Genomic DNA, 16680 nt, shown 5'->3' with positions numbered 1-16680 from the left:
GGCTCAATGATTGAAACCAATAGGACTAGTCCACCTATAATATGTCTTACAAGTGGAATGGGTAGGTTTGTGTCTAGAGCATTCAGACTATAAACGACGTGAACAAAAATATATTAATTGCCTTCACATATCAGATAGACATGCTATCCTACTATTTGTTTATTTTGTTGATGCTATTGATAAACTTACCCTATTTTTTTTTCGTTTTCTTAATGTTTTGGCAGTTGAAAGATATGGCTAAAATCATACCAAATGTCTTTGCTTTTTTGTTGGCGAAATATATACTTGCTTTTCATTGTTCAAGATTGAAATCAGGGTTAGTCAATCCAGCAGGTTAGAATGATTATATTTTCTTATGAATATCTTAAAGGTTAAGACTAGAAAGTAGAATCCCTAATAACAAATTTGTTCTGCAATCAAAGACACCCTTAAATTCCGTATATATATGGACATCTTATGGTTTCAGTTTTTCGTTTTGACATGCAACTCATTAACCTTTTGCTTGCAGTTAGATTTTGCAGTAACTGTGGCAACACTATTAGGTGTTCCTTCTCCGTTTGGAAGGTGCAATGTAAGCTTCTGGACAATATTAGAAATAGTAGATAAAAGATATATTGTCACTACTATTGTATAAGATTGCTATATTTGTATACATACATATTAATTGAATTCGATTCGATAACTGTAAATGCTGTATATGTTGGATTGGGTATGGATTGAAGGTTTTTCATTTTAGAGCTCTACTCATATTACACTATTCAGTTTGGAATGCTTGTATTATTGGCAGCTCGTTGGTTGCTTGATAAGGAGATGGGTGTAAATTGCACACAAAGCATGTTACAACGAGCAGTGGCTATGTTATCTGCATGGAGTCCAACAATCATACTAATAATGGGAAGACAAGGTCCCTTGATTGCTTTGTCACCTTTAATTCGAGGTATCTTTATACTTTTGTTAATCTATCTGTTTGCTAAATTTCGATGCTTTTGGGACTCATAGCAAAAGCCTACAACCTATATATATATTTGATAATTTGATTCTATAAGGGCATCTCCAATGGGGGGTGTAAACCGTATAGAGTGTAAAGTTTACACTCCAAGTGTCAAAAAACTCTTTCCAATGGGGGTGGTATACTATAGATAATAGAGTATTAGTTGATAGAGGAGGTGGGAAATTCCCCATCTCACTATCAGTTGATAAATAACTCGGGTGACACTTTAACCAATGTCTGAACAAAAAAAAATTCAGACGTCACTTTAAGTCACGTCCCATTCTAATTCTAAACTCATAATTTGTAATTTTTTTACTCGGACGTCACTGAAAGTGACGTCCCATTTTAAATTAAAGAGAGACGTCACTTTAAGTGACGTCCGAGTTTAAAATCTAATTTTTTTACACTTCTCCATTCGGGAGTATAGAGTGTGGATATTTATAGGCTATACAATAATATGCAATTAGAGTTGTAAAATCCTAATGGCACCTACATGGAGCCTATGTGGAGGTGTAATTTTACACCCCCTATTGCAGATGCCCTAACTAAATCTTTTTATGTCATTGATTGGTTATTGATAAATTAAGTCATCGTAACGGGGTGGGGACTATGAGCAATTGGTTGTAGTGATGTTTCTACACCCTAGGTCTATAAGTTTGATTTGGTAAATATATTTTCACATGCAGCTTATTTCGAGTGCATTTTAGCTTTATTAATGGTTCAAATAAGTGTACTTACCTCTTTTTTTAATTCGTTGTACCAGATTAGTCGATATGTTGCTGGTAGATTTATGAAGAAAACATGGATGGATGTTATTCAAATTGGCAGGCTATGTGCATTTGTGAATTTTGCTGAAATCTCGTTTTGAAGAATTTTTCTAATTTAGTTATTGTTGTGAAAGTTATGTGATACATTGTATTAGTTGTGTCACTTGTATGGATTTAAGAATTTTGTAATAGATGATCTATTGATCTTAGTTAATGGAATATATTTTGTTATGGCTCATTGTGAATTGACATGATGTTGTTATTATCTACATAATTGTATTAGGAAGAATTATGCACATTCAAAAGAATCAAAATATTACATAAAATGAAGGTGTCGACCATTGGCAATTAAAACACCTTTTTTGCAACGCTAATAGGGTTAAACAATTTGCGACGAAGTGAACAATTGCTAAAAACTTTGCTTTTAGCAACACCAAAGGTGCTGATAAAAGTCAACTTTTTGTGACAATGTATGGTGTTGTTAAAAAATGTTTTTTGTGACACCGGTCGTTGCACAAAGTTTGAAATATTTTCAAAACCAATTTAATTTTGGAAAATTAAGTAGCGACGCACATACACTATTAGCAGCAAAGTGAGGCATTGCAAAAGATCAAAAGTTTTTGCGACATCGTTGTCTGCGTTGCAATTGATCCTTTGTGACCCATTTTTTTGGAACGCCTTTGCAATGCCTAGTTTGGCGTTGGAATAGATCAATTGCGACGCTTTTTCATACAATTAGCCACGGGGTATGGTGCTGCAAATGAGCCTTTTTGCTGTAGTGTTCCTAGCTCATGACCGTGACCTCACCCCAAAACACCAACACTCTAAATTTTTACAGCCTACCCAATTTTCAACCCTCATTCCAACTTAACACCTTAATTTTATCAATCCTTACTCTAAATGGCTCGAGTTCTTAAAATCATGCCAGAGCAAAATTTTCAAAACCTCTTCAATTATGATCTATTTGAAGTGCACTTCAAGGTTGAGATTTGAAGAAGAGGATGGGAACCCTTGGTTTTGTTGGAAGGTGTGGCTTATTCTCCCTCTCTTACTCTTTCATTTTATAACTGTATGCTTAGAGGGGAGGATGACCGCATCACGGTTGTCAAGGATGGTCGCTCACTGGAGCTCACCAAGGAAGTGGTGAGTGGAGTTCTAGGGATTCCTCTGATGGCTTACGTTCAGACGGAATAGTTCCCAGACAACAAGACCATCGATGTGATGATGGTAGAGACACTTCTCACCAAGTTTCACTGCGCATTCCAGAGTTCGCTGTGAAGGAATCAGTTGGTAGTATCTTAGTGGACAGCCTACAACCTGCTAGGCTCAGCCAAGCCTTTGGATATAGGTAAGGTGATGCTTCAAATTTTATGGATTCTTTAAAAATAGAAGAATAGCTTATGCATTGCCTCCTTTATCTTTGAGCAACTTTGCAAACTGAAGAAATCCACTACTCCTTTACCAGTGCTGGTCACCAGGATCATGTAACACTGGGGGTTCCAGGCCATAGACACCCTAGTGGAGGTCAAGGACGCTACCACATGTCCTATATATGCCCACTGCATTTAGAAGTTATGGTTTCCACCTGAAGCCAGAGCTGCTGAGCAAGCACGCCCGACTGAAAAAGTGGATTACTTTCACTGAAGATGCCACTCGACAGTTCACTCAGCCCATGGATGGAATTCACTTCCACCATGGCGTCTAGAGGATTCTGCATTCGTATCTCCACTAGCTCAGGGAAACTCAGGGGAACATTATAGCGAAACAGCGGAACATTAGAGCAGAAAAGAGGAGCGGTCCTTCCAGTAGGAGCAGCGAGATTTTCAGTACAGTGTCACTAGAACACTGCAGAGCATTAGAGACGCGCTCCCACGTAGTGATAGACACGCTAGGACCTGATGTCAGGAAGAAGGATCTTCTCGACGTCGAGACGAGTCACACACGGATTCTGACTAGGCATTTCCCTAGTGTCCGTATAGTTGGATATATTTATTTTTCTCTTTTTCTTTCTTATGTGTATGACATTGGTATAAGTTTAATTATATGCTTGTTTTATTTGTTTTCTTGTGGAATTTGGTATATGAGTAGAAGGTAAAACATATACATCATACTAAAATTTTTCATTTTTCTTTCATGCATTTCATATATGTTTTCAAAAATACCAAAATCCAAAAAAAATTCATAGTAGAATAAATATCCCTAGTATAATAAACCATGTATTTCTCGTTCTATATCAAACAACCCGCACCCCAAACTTATTTGGGGGTGGCGTATTTTTATCATGAAGAACAGAATACAGGCGTATCGTTGTTTTTGCTCATGTTTCTATGGTAATCTTTTTCCTTATCTCTTCATATTTTAAGGACAAAACATAGTTCTATTTGGGGGTGGTATAGTAACATTTTGCAAAAACTAGGCATTTTCTATATAATAGATATAATAGTATATTTCTTCATTTCTAAATTTTTTTTGAAAAAGACCAAAAATATTTTTCTATTTAGTATTAAAAAGTCTTGTTTCCTTTTTCTATGATGAATAAAAAGTTTAGAAGTCTCATTATATTTCGTACTTAGACTAATATACGTACAATAGTTTTTGCATCTTTTCATGAATCACATGCATCAACATTTGTTTGTATATAGCAGTGAGTTTCTAAAGCCAAGGTTAGAACAATTAAGTTCCATATCCTGTGAGAATCTAGCCAAAAGCCTCATCTGATGAATGATTATTGAGTGATGACACAAAGAATGTCCGGATAGAAAGACCACATGTCCACTTGCTTGATCACCACGCCATATCCTATGAGAGAATTTAAGCCTTTTTTGGATCGATATAGCCAATTAAATGTTAAAAACCCAAAAAAATAGTTTTTCCTCTAGTTAACCCTCTTGAGCCTTCAACCCTTTTCTAAAAAGCTTTTTTATTCTTTACCAAAAACTCCTAACCCGTTACAACACACAATAAAAAGATTACCTAGCTGACAAGTTGAAAACTGGATGGATATCAGAAAAAAGAAAAAGAAAAAGAGAAGACCTTGTACAAAAACAGAACAGTTATTTGCTTTGAAAAGAAAAGAAAAGAAAAGAAAGAGAAGAAAAGAAAGACCCATCAAAAACCAAAACTGCAAAAAAATCAAGGAGTCAAAAATTGAATCTCCCAAAAGTCAAAATAAAAGGGAGTGGATATCAGAAACAAAAACAAAAAGAAACAAAAGCAAAGTTAGACTCCCAAAAATTCAAAATTCATATGGAGTCACAAAGCCAAAGGGCTAAAAGAATGTATCACAATTTGGAAGCAAAAGAACAAAACGAGGTTCTTCTCTGGTTACACGTATCTTGAAGACCCAGTTTCTTAACTTATTAGATTTTGTTTTTCCCTTCCTTTTTCTTTCTAAACCATCACCCTAGTCCTATAACTCCTAACAAAAGACCTCTAGCTCGATTAGGAATAGGATGGTGTGATAGTAAGTGGCAAGCGTGATCAACCAACCCCAGTTTCTTTGGATGTCATTTGAGTATGCGAAGAATATAAGTGTCCCTTGCACTTGAGAGAATGAACCTTGAGTGAATCTATTAGAGAGTTGTGATTACAACACACCCCTGTGAGAACCCACCATAAGGACGCTCTCTAAAAGTCTCGAAAATAACTCTGCTTTTGCATTTCATTGCTCATGTTTTGCACATTTATCTTTAGATGATTAAATTACTGTACATATGTTATTCTAAGTTCAAAGGAGCTTATCCATATTCTCCGCTAATGAGATGTTTGAACTTCTAAAAAAAGATAAGGAAACAAGACCCTTTGTACTAAATAGAAGAAGTTTGTGAGTACCTTCACTAGAAAACTCTCACGAGGCTTAAAGCTAGTCCACTAGGGAATTCCTAGTGGTTTAAGGCCTTGTTGTATATGGTCAATGCAATCGCACTTTGCGAAATGAGATTAGTATAACTTATAATAAATCACTCATTTGCTATCTTAGTTTTTTCTCTCATCCTTGCTTGAGGACAAGAAAGATGCTATTTGGGGGTGGTGATTAACTCCCAAATGTATGTTTTATTACCCTTATATTACTGCATTATTGCCCTTCTTACATTCAATGAAAAGACAACTCATAGCTTTTATTGCATTTTTCAGGTTACGGAGAATTTCAGGCCACTTATCTTAAAAGCTGGGTCTTAGCACCTAAAAGAGCCTTAATCAAGCTTATTATGAAGACCAGAAGCCGGTATGAAAAAGTGCTAAAAAAAGTCAAAGTCAACGGTCAAAACCTTCAACTCAGAAGACCAGAGATGGATGCCCGTATCTAAAAATATGGCATTCTTAAAAACCTACCTTGGTCAAGAAGAAATCAAAAAGCAAAAGCAAAAGTGAAGTGTGAGGTGTCTTAAAAGTGATAGAGGAGGGCAAATCACTAAAAGGCAAAAGTAGGGGTATATAATCTAAAAGTTAAGGAGAGAGAAGGCATCCATTGTTTTAAGATCCAAACCATTTGGTATGTAGGATTTAGTCTTATTTTTCAATTCAAGTTTTTTACTTTATTATTCTTCATTTTCTTTTATTTAAATAGTGTTATTTTGCTTTGTTTGTTTCAATTAACCAATCTTATTTTGTTGTTCTTGTTTCAATCTTCATTTCAATGCTTTATTTCAATGTTTTCATGTCATATCCATACCAAACAACTTGAGTTTTCATGTTTTCATTAGCTTAAACTAAACAAGTCCTAACCAAGAGTCTACCTTTCTTCTTTTTAACTCCCACACTCAAACTCTAAATAATTTATGATGAACCTCACTTCTTACAAACTCTTTTGAAGTTACTTACCACAATCAACAACCTCACTTACCTCGATCATAACAAAGCAATTAATGCAGTATCAGACCTTCTCCCCACAATGGAAGCAGATGTACAAATCTGTTGGATGAAACCTATCATTGATTATCTTCAGAAAAACATATTACCCTTTGATTCCCTTTAAGTTAGGAATCTCCAATTCAAAACAGAAATGTACACCCTCATCAATAATTGACTGTACCTCAAATCTGCAGGCAGTCCACACCTCCGTTGCCTCACCCCATTTCAGTCCCAACTCATCTTTATTGAAATCCATGAAGGCAAATACGACAACCACGCAAACGGTTGATCTCTGTCCCACAAAGCTATCGAGCAAGGATACTTCTGGACTTACATACAATCCGACGCTCGCGCATATGCTTAACGATGCATCAAATACCAGACATTCTCTTGTGATATCCATCAACCCGTAGAGCCGCTGCACACTATCCAACCCATGGCCATTTCACATGTTGGGGTTCGACATAGTCGGTCCACTCCACAAGCAACCGTAGACAGGCTATTGTTTCATCCTTGTTGTAACTGATTATTTCCTCAAATGGATCGAAGTTGTTCCTTTAGTCGACGTCCGCAAATATGATGTCCAAAAAATCATTTGGGACAACATCATCACTTGCTTCAGTCTACCATACACTATCTTCTCAGACAATGGTACTAAGTTCAACAGTCAAACCATATCCACATTCTTCAAGAAATGGAAAATACATCGAGCATTCTCTGCAACCCCCGCCCCCCCTGTTACCCTCAAAGCAACTGTCATATTGAAACATCTAACAAATTTATCATTGAAGTCCTTCAAAAGAAACTATAAGACAAAAAGGAACAATAGCCAAATCAACTCGAAAATGTCCTATGGGCTCTATGCACTACTGCCCGCTCGACCACCGGCGCATCACTTTCCTTTCTATGCTTTAACATAGAAGTCGTCATTCCTTCTGAGCTAACTGTTATGACAACCCACTCTAAATTAGTTGAGTCTAGACTAAATGACAATGTTCTTACATGCGACGTTGATTTTCTCGAAGAACGACACGACCAAGCCGCCATCCACTTGGCCCGATATCAACAAATCATATGCAAGTCATACAACCAGAATGTCAACCAGCGACACTTCCAAGTTGGCGATCTCGTTCTTAAACAATCACTAAAAGAATCCAAATTTTCACCCAAATGGGAAGGACTTATCACATCCACAAAGGCATAGTCAACGGATCATACTAGCTCCAACATTCCATAGGTGAACTCCTACCACGACCTTGGAACACCGCCAGACTCAAAAAGTTTTATGCTTAACTGCCTTGTAATATTTTCACCAATTATCAATACAAGCTAGACAACTTGACTAACCATGTAGGCTGAAGTAGATCAAGTGTGAGTATTTCAAAGTTGTTGATTGTGGTTCACCATAAATTGTTTAGAGCTTGAATGGTTGGGAGTTTTAGAAGGACAGAAGGTAGATTCTTTTAGTTTTAGACTTTGTATTGGTTAACTCTATTGTATTAAAAAAGCTTGAAAAGACTAAGTTGTTTAAATAGTTGGAACATAACTTGAAAGAAATGAAATGATTGATTGAAAGAAAGAATAACAAAGAAAAGAAATGATTGATTGATTGAAGAACAAAAAGTAAACAACTTAATTGAAAGTGAAGAACAAAAAGTAAATGACTTGAATGAAAATGACTAGAAAATAAATCCTACATGACACTAGGTGCATTCTCTCTCCCTAACTTTTGGTTTTTATACCCCTACTTTTACAAAAGACTGATTTGCCCTCTCCCATTACATTTGAGAAACCTCACCATTTGATTTTGCTTTTTGCTTTTGCTTTTTGATTTCTTCTTTATTAAGATAGGTTTTAGAGAAAGCCTTCTTTTGTGTTAAGGACATCTATCTCTGGTCTTTTGAGTTAAGGACTTGATTTTCAGCTTCGTGGTTATGAGTCTTAACCTTTGACCTTTGACTTTGTCTTTGATTTTTTCATCACTTTTTCATAGCAACTTCGAGTCTTCATAATAAGCATAAATAAGGCTCATTTTGATGCAAAGACGCAGCTTTTATGATAAGTGGTCTACATTGCTCTGTAACCTGAAAAAGCTAATAAAAGCTATGAGTTGTGTTTTCATTATGTGTAAGAAGGGTTGTAATGCAGTAATGTAAGGGTAATAAAACACACATTTGGGAGCTGATCACCACCCCCAAATAGCATTTTGCTTGTTGACAAGTGAATTAAATTAGATGTGAAAATAGTAGTTTAACATGCTAATTTCATTCTAATCAATATATAATAAACTATTTTTATGATTTTTATACTTATTTTCTAATTTTTATACGAAAATTAATACGTAATATACAACCTAATATGTGCTTAACCATTTACAATGTGTTTCTATACCACCCCCAAACAGAATCATGCTTTGTCCCCAAAGTATGGAATGAAAATAAAGGATATAGAGAGTACCATATATAGAAACGTGCTTGTAAATGGGAGCACCTGAAAAAGAATGTTAGTCTATACTAATATAAAGAAATAAAAATATACACAACCCTTATTTGAGTTCCACCCGTTATGGGGATAACATGAAATAATAAATAGCGCTTGGGACATAAGCGGACTCTAACAGAAATAAAATAATACCATACGTTCACAAATCAAGCATGCGCATATCGTGGCTCCTATAGGATTAGCTTATGAAATTCCGCAAAATAGTAAAATTTCATGAAATTAAGGTACCTAATTACATTATGCATCCCAATTAATCAACAAGGTCCATGGGTTCTATATTTCGATATTTATACATGCAATTTTAATACGTGAACGTACAATGTGCTAAAATTAAATATACCACCCCCAAACAACTTTGGAGAAGGGTGATAAAAGATAAAATTGAATAGTCTACCTACGAAATGAACGATGAACTCAAAACGTAAGTAAACTAAAACTTATTTACGAGTCTATATTTTATCAAAGATTTCTACTCTCAATCCTATGAGATATAGTGGAGTAGGAAGTTCGTTCCACTCCTAGTCCTTCCGCATGTTGTGTTTTCAAGTCTAATTACTCTACTCTAAGTCAAATGAGAGATTTACGAAGTGGCAACTAGACTACGATGCAACTACCCACAAGATGCAACTAGTCGATTATCAAAATAACTATGGTAATGCTACGATGATTCGATGATAAAGAGTTAGAGGGGGATTGATTCCACCTTAACTCAACTTAATCCTATTAATCCAATTTAATCGTCGAAATCCGACTTGAACTGCTTCGCAGAACAATTGGTTCTTCCTAATCCCTAATTACACATGACATTTCTACCAATTCATAACTAGCATGTGAACGATTAAACCCATTCTCATGGTGAACTAATCGTTTCTAGAGTGGAAAGGAAATTACGACGACTCTACGATAATCGGAATCAAGCTTTCATCAAGGCTTCTCAACCCCCTCTAATGGAGGTTTAACCGAGAATCATTACGCAATCATTTCCGATTAAATTAAAACTAAACATGATATAAAGAATTGAAATTTACTAATCTAAATTAAACAATAATTAAAATCGAATTAATAACTAAGAATTGAATACCAAGTAATAAATGAAATCAAATCTAACACAATGTAAATGACAAGAATAGAAATTGACAAAATAACTATTTTATTTATCTAATCAATCAAGAACAATGATTCAAAGACTTAATCTAAAACAAGAATTGAAAATGGAACTAAAACTTAATTAATCTACTGAAAACTAGATCTAGAATTATCTATATTATTTTAGGTCTAACTAGCTACCATTAACAAAGAGCTAAGCTTTGGTTTTATACTTTCAGATCCAAAAATCGTGCATGGGCTTGGAGCCATGTTTTGGGGGCGAGAATCGGGCCCAAAACCCAAGTCTTTCAAATCCAAAAGGCCTCTTCAGCTGCAGTTGGCTTCAACAGACTTTTCGTCTACTTCTGCTCTTCTTATTGGGTCAAGGCTTGGACCATTGGAAATCTCTTTCCGAGCCGGTCGTTTTGACATAAGGTAGGCCCCATTCCGAGGTCCGAGTCCAAAGATCTGACGCCTTCGGAGTTCTGGCGACTTGTGTCTTTGTTTTTACGCTTTCGTGTCGACTTTTCAGCTTTTGACCGGGCTTTAGGAAGGCTTTGTCTTCTTGAATCTTGGCCTTTAATCACGGAACTACTTACTAACCGACCTTTGCTCCTTTATCTCGCTAAAGTGGTACATTTCTGCACATAATAGACTTTGAAACCTGAAATGCATAAAAACACGTAATCAGTGTTAACTCTTAATTATTACTCACATAATTGGTCTAAAAGTATGACTGTTACAGGGTTAAAACTACAGTTTTGGGCTCTTATCAAAGGGGGTTCATGAAATAATTCAATAACACAATTAAATTACGTAACTAACTAACCTAGACTATACTGGAGTAAACATAATAGGAAAAAAGTGGCAAAAAGTTTTCAAATGAAGAACCAAAATACGCCACCCCTAAACAAAATTTGAAAACTCTTTTTAAGTTTGAAAATTTTTGTGGCCTATACTCCAAAAAGGTGGTATTGTACAAAAAAATTGTGTCATATAAAGTCTGATTCCCTAGACTTACTAATATATATATGATTATGTTTTTAATTTTTCATAATTTTTATACGTTTGATTTTTGGAAAAACAAAATTATGAGGATGAAATAAAAATGAAACTCACTCCATGGAGGAACACTACTCAAATAACGAGAAAAAGTGCAAGAGATAAATGTGTGATTTACATGAAATGAGGACAAAGGATCCGACATTTACAACCACTCATTCCAAAAGGAGGGTCCGGTTACTGACCTTGCCTCTTTTTGTGTATGAGATGGTATATGGATGATGTAGATAGATGATGGTCGTTGAACAAAATAGAAGCGTATCAAAACCTAATTATCCCTCAATAAGTACAGGATGAGTAAGGTATCGTTCCACTTTTAAGTGTATGTTTATATGAAGGACATGACTGGAAAGGGGGTTTTAGGGATTAAAAACTATTATTATATATTTTAGATTCTAATGCTAAACTAAACTAAACTAAACTAAACTATTGAGAATTTATAAGAAAGGGAATTCTAGAGATTAGAATCCACCAATACTTTTGATTCAATGACCTTTTGCTTCATGGTTGTTCTCACAAGTAGACTACAATTAAGCAATCGAGCGAGTGTCGATGCCCTCTTGGAAGAAACATCGTTAACGAATAACTCTACTTAACGTTGTTCCTATGTTCATGTTACTAGTATCTTCTTTCCTTTTATGCGAGCTTGGGCAGCTATTCAATGAATCACCATCTAAGGCAAACACAAGGAATACTTCCCTTACTCTAAAACACTACACAACTAGAAGAAAAGTAGACAATAATAGTATAATATTCAATTACAATAAATAAAACCCTATTCTAGCATTATATTCAATTGTAATAAATAAAAGCATGTCACTAGCAAATATTCAATTGCAATAAATAAAACCCTAAACTAGCATGATATTCGATTGCAATAAATAAAAACCTTAATCTATAGTTCCATCCTCTGGTCTGGGCAATTGAACTAATAACTAAAAGCATAAAGAACTAACCTGATTGAAGAACACCATGAACCAGAAGAATCAACGAACCCTAAGCACCGGCTTCATCTTCTCCCTTGAAGGAGAAGATTAGCTTGCCATAAAGAAGGAAGAACACGAAGAAGAAGTGTCGAAGAGCATAAGACTAGAAAGACTAATTTATTAAGACTCAGCTAGTTAAAACTGATCTTTTATTATTAATCTCTCTCTGCCTCAAGTTCTGGAGACAAGAGTATAAGTGAATTGGCAAATTACATGAGGCACTTAGGTCCTCTATTTATAGAGGTTAAAATGAGCTCTAGAAGCATTCCAAACCACCATTTGTTTCCCAATACAAATAGACTTCTTTCAGAGTCCAACTTTGTCTCCAAAACTGAGAAGGAATTGGCTACAGTGTCGTTTCATGTGTCTGGACTCATGATCCATGCATCTCAGACTTGAGCAATGCTTCTGGACTCACGATCCATGTGTCCCAGATGCGAGCATTGAGTCTGGATTCACGATCCATGAGTCTCAGACGCGGAAGTCTATTTTGTCTTATCTGCTCTAACCTTCTATCCTCTTTTGCGGGATTTGGTCAAAGCAACGAATCCTTTGGCCTTGGGCTTCCAAATAGGCTTTAAAATAGGTCCAAGTCGCATCTTTAATAGCTTCAATTCCTTGGCCTTTTCTATGATTGTCCATGAGCTTCCCATGTAATATTTAATGCTCCGAATTGCTTCGTTTTACTCCTTTTTCTCTAATATTCCACAAAACTCACTTTTTCTCCTGTAGATTCATAAAACATAACTTACAAACACTATTAGTCCACTAAGATGGCTAAACAAGAGGCATAATCGAGGGTTAAATTGCACTTTTTGAGCACTTATCACAATTCCTAACTAGACTTTTTCTAGTCTCTTAGCAAATAAGATAAAAAATAGATAAGTGATCAAAATCACATCCTAATAATAAAAATAAAATCCTAACTCATTTTTGTAGGCATCGCGATTGCATTGACCATATGCAACAAGGTTTTAAACCTTTAAGTTCCCCAAAAAGGACAAGTTATAGTCTCGTGAGGGTTTTCAGGTGATATACCCACAAAATCAATCAATAGCATGTTCGAGAATGATAGTATTTTTCAGAGAGAGAAATTCCTTACCCACTTAGTGCTTACTCCAACAGACTGTCTCCATTGTTAACTACATTGCTGCAAAGACTCATAGATTATGATGGGAGATAGTAAAAATTGACAAAATTCTTAATCAAGGCTTATGTTTGTACTCAGTCAATCTCCTATACTCTCCTATCCAAGAAACAGAATCCCTAGTTTACCTTTAGATAGATAATCTCGACTTTCAATCCTCACCGGTCATACTCTCAAAAATGAATCTCTCAGAAGATGGTCTAGTATTTTACCTCATGTATGTGGGGAAAAGAATAATGAATACGAACATCCCATACGCTATCTTGAAAAATGAACTTCTGGATGAAATTAGTCTCATGGAAAGAATGTCAATCACATATGAAGTGTTGGGTCCTTCACTTTAGCATCCTCTCACCTATTTTAGACTTCGTACCATACTGTAATGATAAGTCATGGGTTGTAACTTGGCTTGGGTATTGGTTTATGAAGGAAAGGTAAAAAGGATTCAAATATTGTTTCTGAAAAACACTAAGGGTTTTGCTTCATTCTTTAGAAGATTTCTTCAAATTCTGTATTGCAGAGAAAATTCTTCCTTTGTCTTAGCTTTTCCATCCATTATGTTCAACTTCTTCTTCTTCTTTTTTTTATTTTTATTTATTTTTATTTTTATTTTTCTTTAGCTCAGTGGTATATCCTTGATTAGTACTGGATATGCTTGTTTTCCACTAGCTTCTTTCACTTAGAATAGAATGATGGTTTTCATTGTATATCTCTGATATTTCCTTGTAATCTTCCTTTTGTGCTTTTTCTTCCTCCTTGTTCCCCTCGTATTCTCAGAAACATATGGGTATGGCTGATAAATATTTTGGCTATACTCCTTGTCTGGAGTTGGGTAAAGGGTAAAGGGTTTTATGAAAGAAAATGGCTTATTGTAAGGCTCAAAAGGGTTTAATATGATGGTCCTACTAGGTGGGATAAAGGCTGAATGGGTTCACTACTTGACTTATCAGTATGATACTCTGTTTCGAATAGACCACAAGACCTAATGGCTATCTCCTCAGTTGATGTCACTTCGTGATTAACCAAATCAACGAATAATGAGACTATATTACAACGACATAAAGAACTGAAAGTTGGTTGAGTCACTAAGACTCGGATTTTTCGTAAGAACTCTCCAAAGAATGGGTATAAAGCTCAAGTCTCACGGGTTAAGTCTAAAAAATTCTACTTCCAGTTTACTAGGGGTTTAAATCTCTCTTCTATCAAAAGTACACAAAACTGACCAAGTATTATGGTGGTGCCTTGATAAAGAATTCTATCAACAAGAACTATGTCTGAGCATAATAAATAGTCTAAGCGGTAATGAAATCAACAGTATCAACTATCTATCAAACTCAACACTAAGCAGTTTAGAATATATATCCCAGACTCATCATTAAAATTCATTTTTCTCATGCTACTGATATAGAAATAAAAATAATTTTGTTTTTGAAAACTAATTTTCGAAATTCATTTCTCAAGTACTTCTCAAGTACACCCTCCCCCAACTTGACATATGTATTGTCCTCAATGTATAGAAATTAAGTAAATGAAATGAATGAGAAAAAGGGAAGATGTTACCATTGATGTTGAATATCAAAATTAATCCAAAAAATAAGAACATTTCCTTTTACCAAGATTTTTTTTTGTTAGGTCTTTTTAAGTCAGATTCCTAAGACTATATATCATGCATTATCAATTTGGAGTGAGGAGATCAATTTTTCTTACCCAAATCTGATGAATGTTTGGAGGACGAGGAGGTCTCACCTTGTGGGTTGTCAAAAATACACCTTGATATGCCGGAAAGATTGCTGGTGAAGTTGTTTCTCTACCTTAAACTATTTCAGGTTTGATGATTGTGTGATAGGCCTTGTGGTTCCTCTGTGTAGAAGATTGACGAAAATCATTCTTTTTAACAGGACAATAGTATTTGATGTGCCCTTTACCACCACAGCAATGATAATGGATGTTTGGCTGACTGTGCTCAAGGTGGGTGAGAAACGATAAAATTGATATGTTTACCTACGAAATGAACGATGAAACTCAAAACGTAAGTAAACTAAAACTAGATTATGTGCCTATATTTTATCAAAGATTTCTACTCTCAATCCTATGAGATATAGTGGAGTAGAGTGATTCGTTCCACTCCTAGTCCTTCCGCATGCTGTGTTCTCTACGTATAAGTATTCTTAACTCTAAAATCTAATGAGAGATTTACGAAGTGGCAACTAGACTACGATGCAACTACCCACAAGATGCAACTAGTCGACTATTAGAACAACTATGGGAATGCTACGTTGATTCTATGATAAGGAGTTAGAGGGGGATTGATTCCACCTTAACTTCGACTTAATCCTACTAACGACGAATAAATTAAGTAATCTGAATTGAATCGCAGAGAACAATATGGTTACTTCTAATCCCTAATTACACATGGCATTCCTACCAATTCATAACTAGTATGTGAACGATTAAACCCATTCTCATGGTGAACTAATCGTTTCTAGAGTGGAAAGGAAATTACGACGACTCTACGATAATCGGAATCAAGCTTTCATCAAGGCTTCTCACCCCCTCAATGGAGGTTAGCCGAGAATCATCACGCCTATCATTCCCAATGGAATTCAAACAAGGCATGATATAAAGATTGAAACTTTGCTTGTTTAAACCCAATTCAAAACTACTAATGCAATAATTGAATTAAACTAATAATGACAATTAATTGAATCTACGAATTTAAATTAAACAATTAATGGAAATGAAACTAACTTATGGAGAACACTATTTTATTAATCTAATGAATAATAAAACAATGATTCAATACTAAATTAATAATCTAACTAATCTAAGTCTAGCTATCTACGTAATAAGGGAATTTAGATCTACACAATTGTAAATGACAAGAATCGAAATTGACAAACTAGCTATTTTATTAATCAAACTAATTAAGAATAATGATTCTAAGAGTTTAATCTAAAACAAGAATTGAATTTAAAACTAAACTTAATTTTATTACATGAAACCTAGATCTATAATTATCTATAGTTTTAGGTCTAACTAGCTACCTTAACTATCTACCATTAACAAAGAGTGAAGCTTTGGTTTTTATACATTCAGATCCAAAAGTCGTGCATGGGCTTGGAGCCATGTTTTGGGCCAGAGAATCAGGCCCAAAACCCAATTCTTTCAGTCCAAAAAGGCCTCTTCAGCTGCAGTTGGCTTCAACAAACTTTTCATCCACTTCTGCTCCTCTGATTGGGTCAAGGCTTGGACCATTGGAAATCTCTTTCCGAGCCGGTCGTTTTGACA

At 35.2% G+C, this 16680-nt stretch overlaps 1 long non-coding RNA gene across 1 annotated transcript; it reads left to right on the top strand.

Annotated features, from left to right (window-relative positions):
* The first annotated feature begins 343 nt into the window (after positions 1-343).
* Positions 344-1897, top strand: LOC147497558 (uncharacterized). Its single transcript, XR_015197151.1, has 3 exons — positions 344-571; positions 808-937; positions 1755-1897. It is a non-coding gene; the product is annotated as an uncharacterized LOC147497558 (long non-coding RNA).
* Positions 1898-16680: the final 14783 nt, after the last annotated feature.

The sequence above is a fragment of the Coptis chinensis genome, chromosome 5, assembly GCF_015680905.1.
Source record: "Coptis chinensis isolate HL-2020 chromosome 5, ASM1568090v1, whole genome shotgun sequence".
Taxonomy (NCBI): Eukaryota; Viridiplantae; Streptophyta; class Magnoliopsida; order Ranunculales; family Ranunculaceae; genus Coptis; species Coptis chinensis.
The sequence above is the reverse complement of the archived record's forward strand: the minus strand, read 5'-3'. Positions and strand labels throughout refer to the sequence as shown.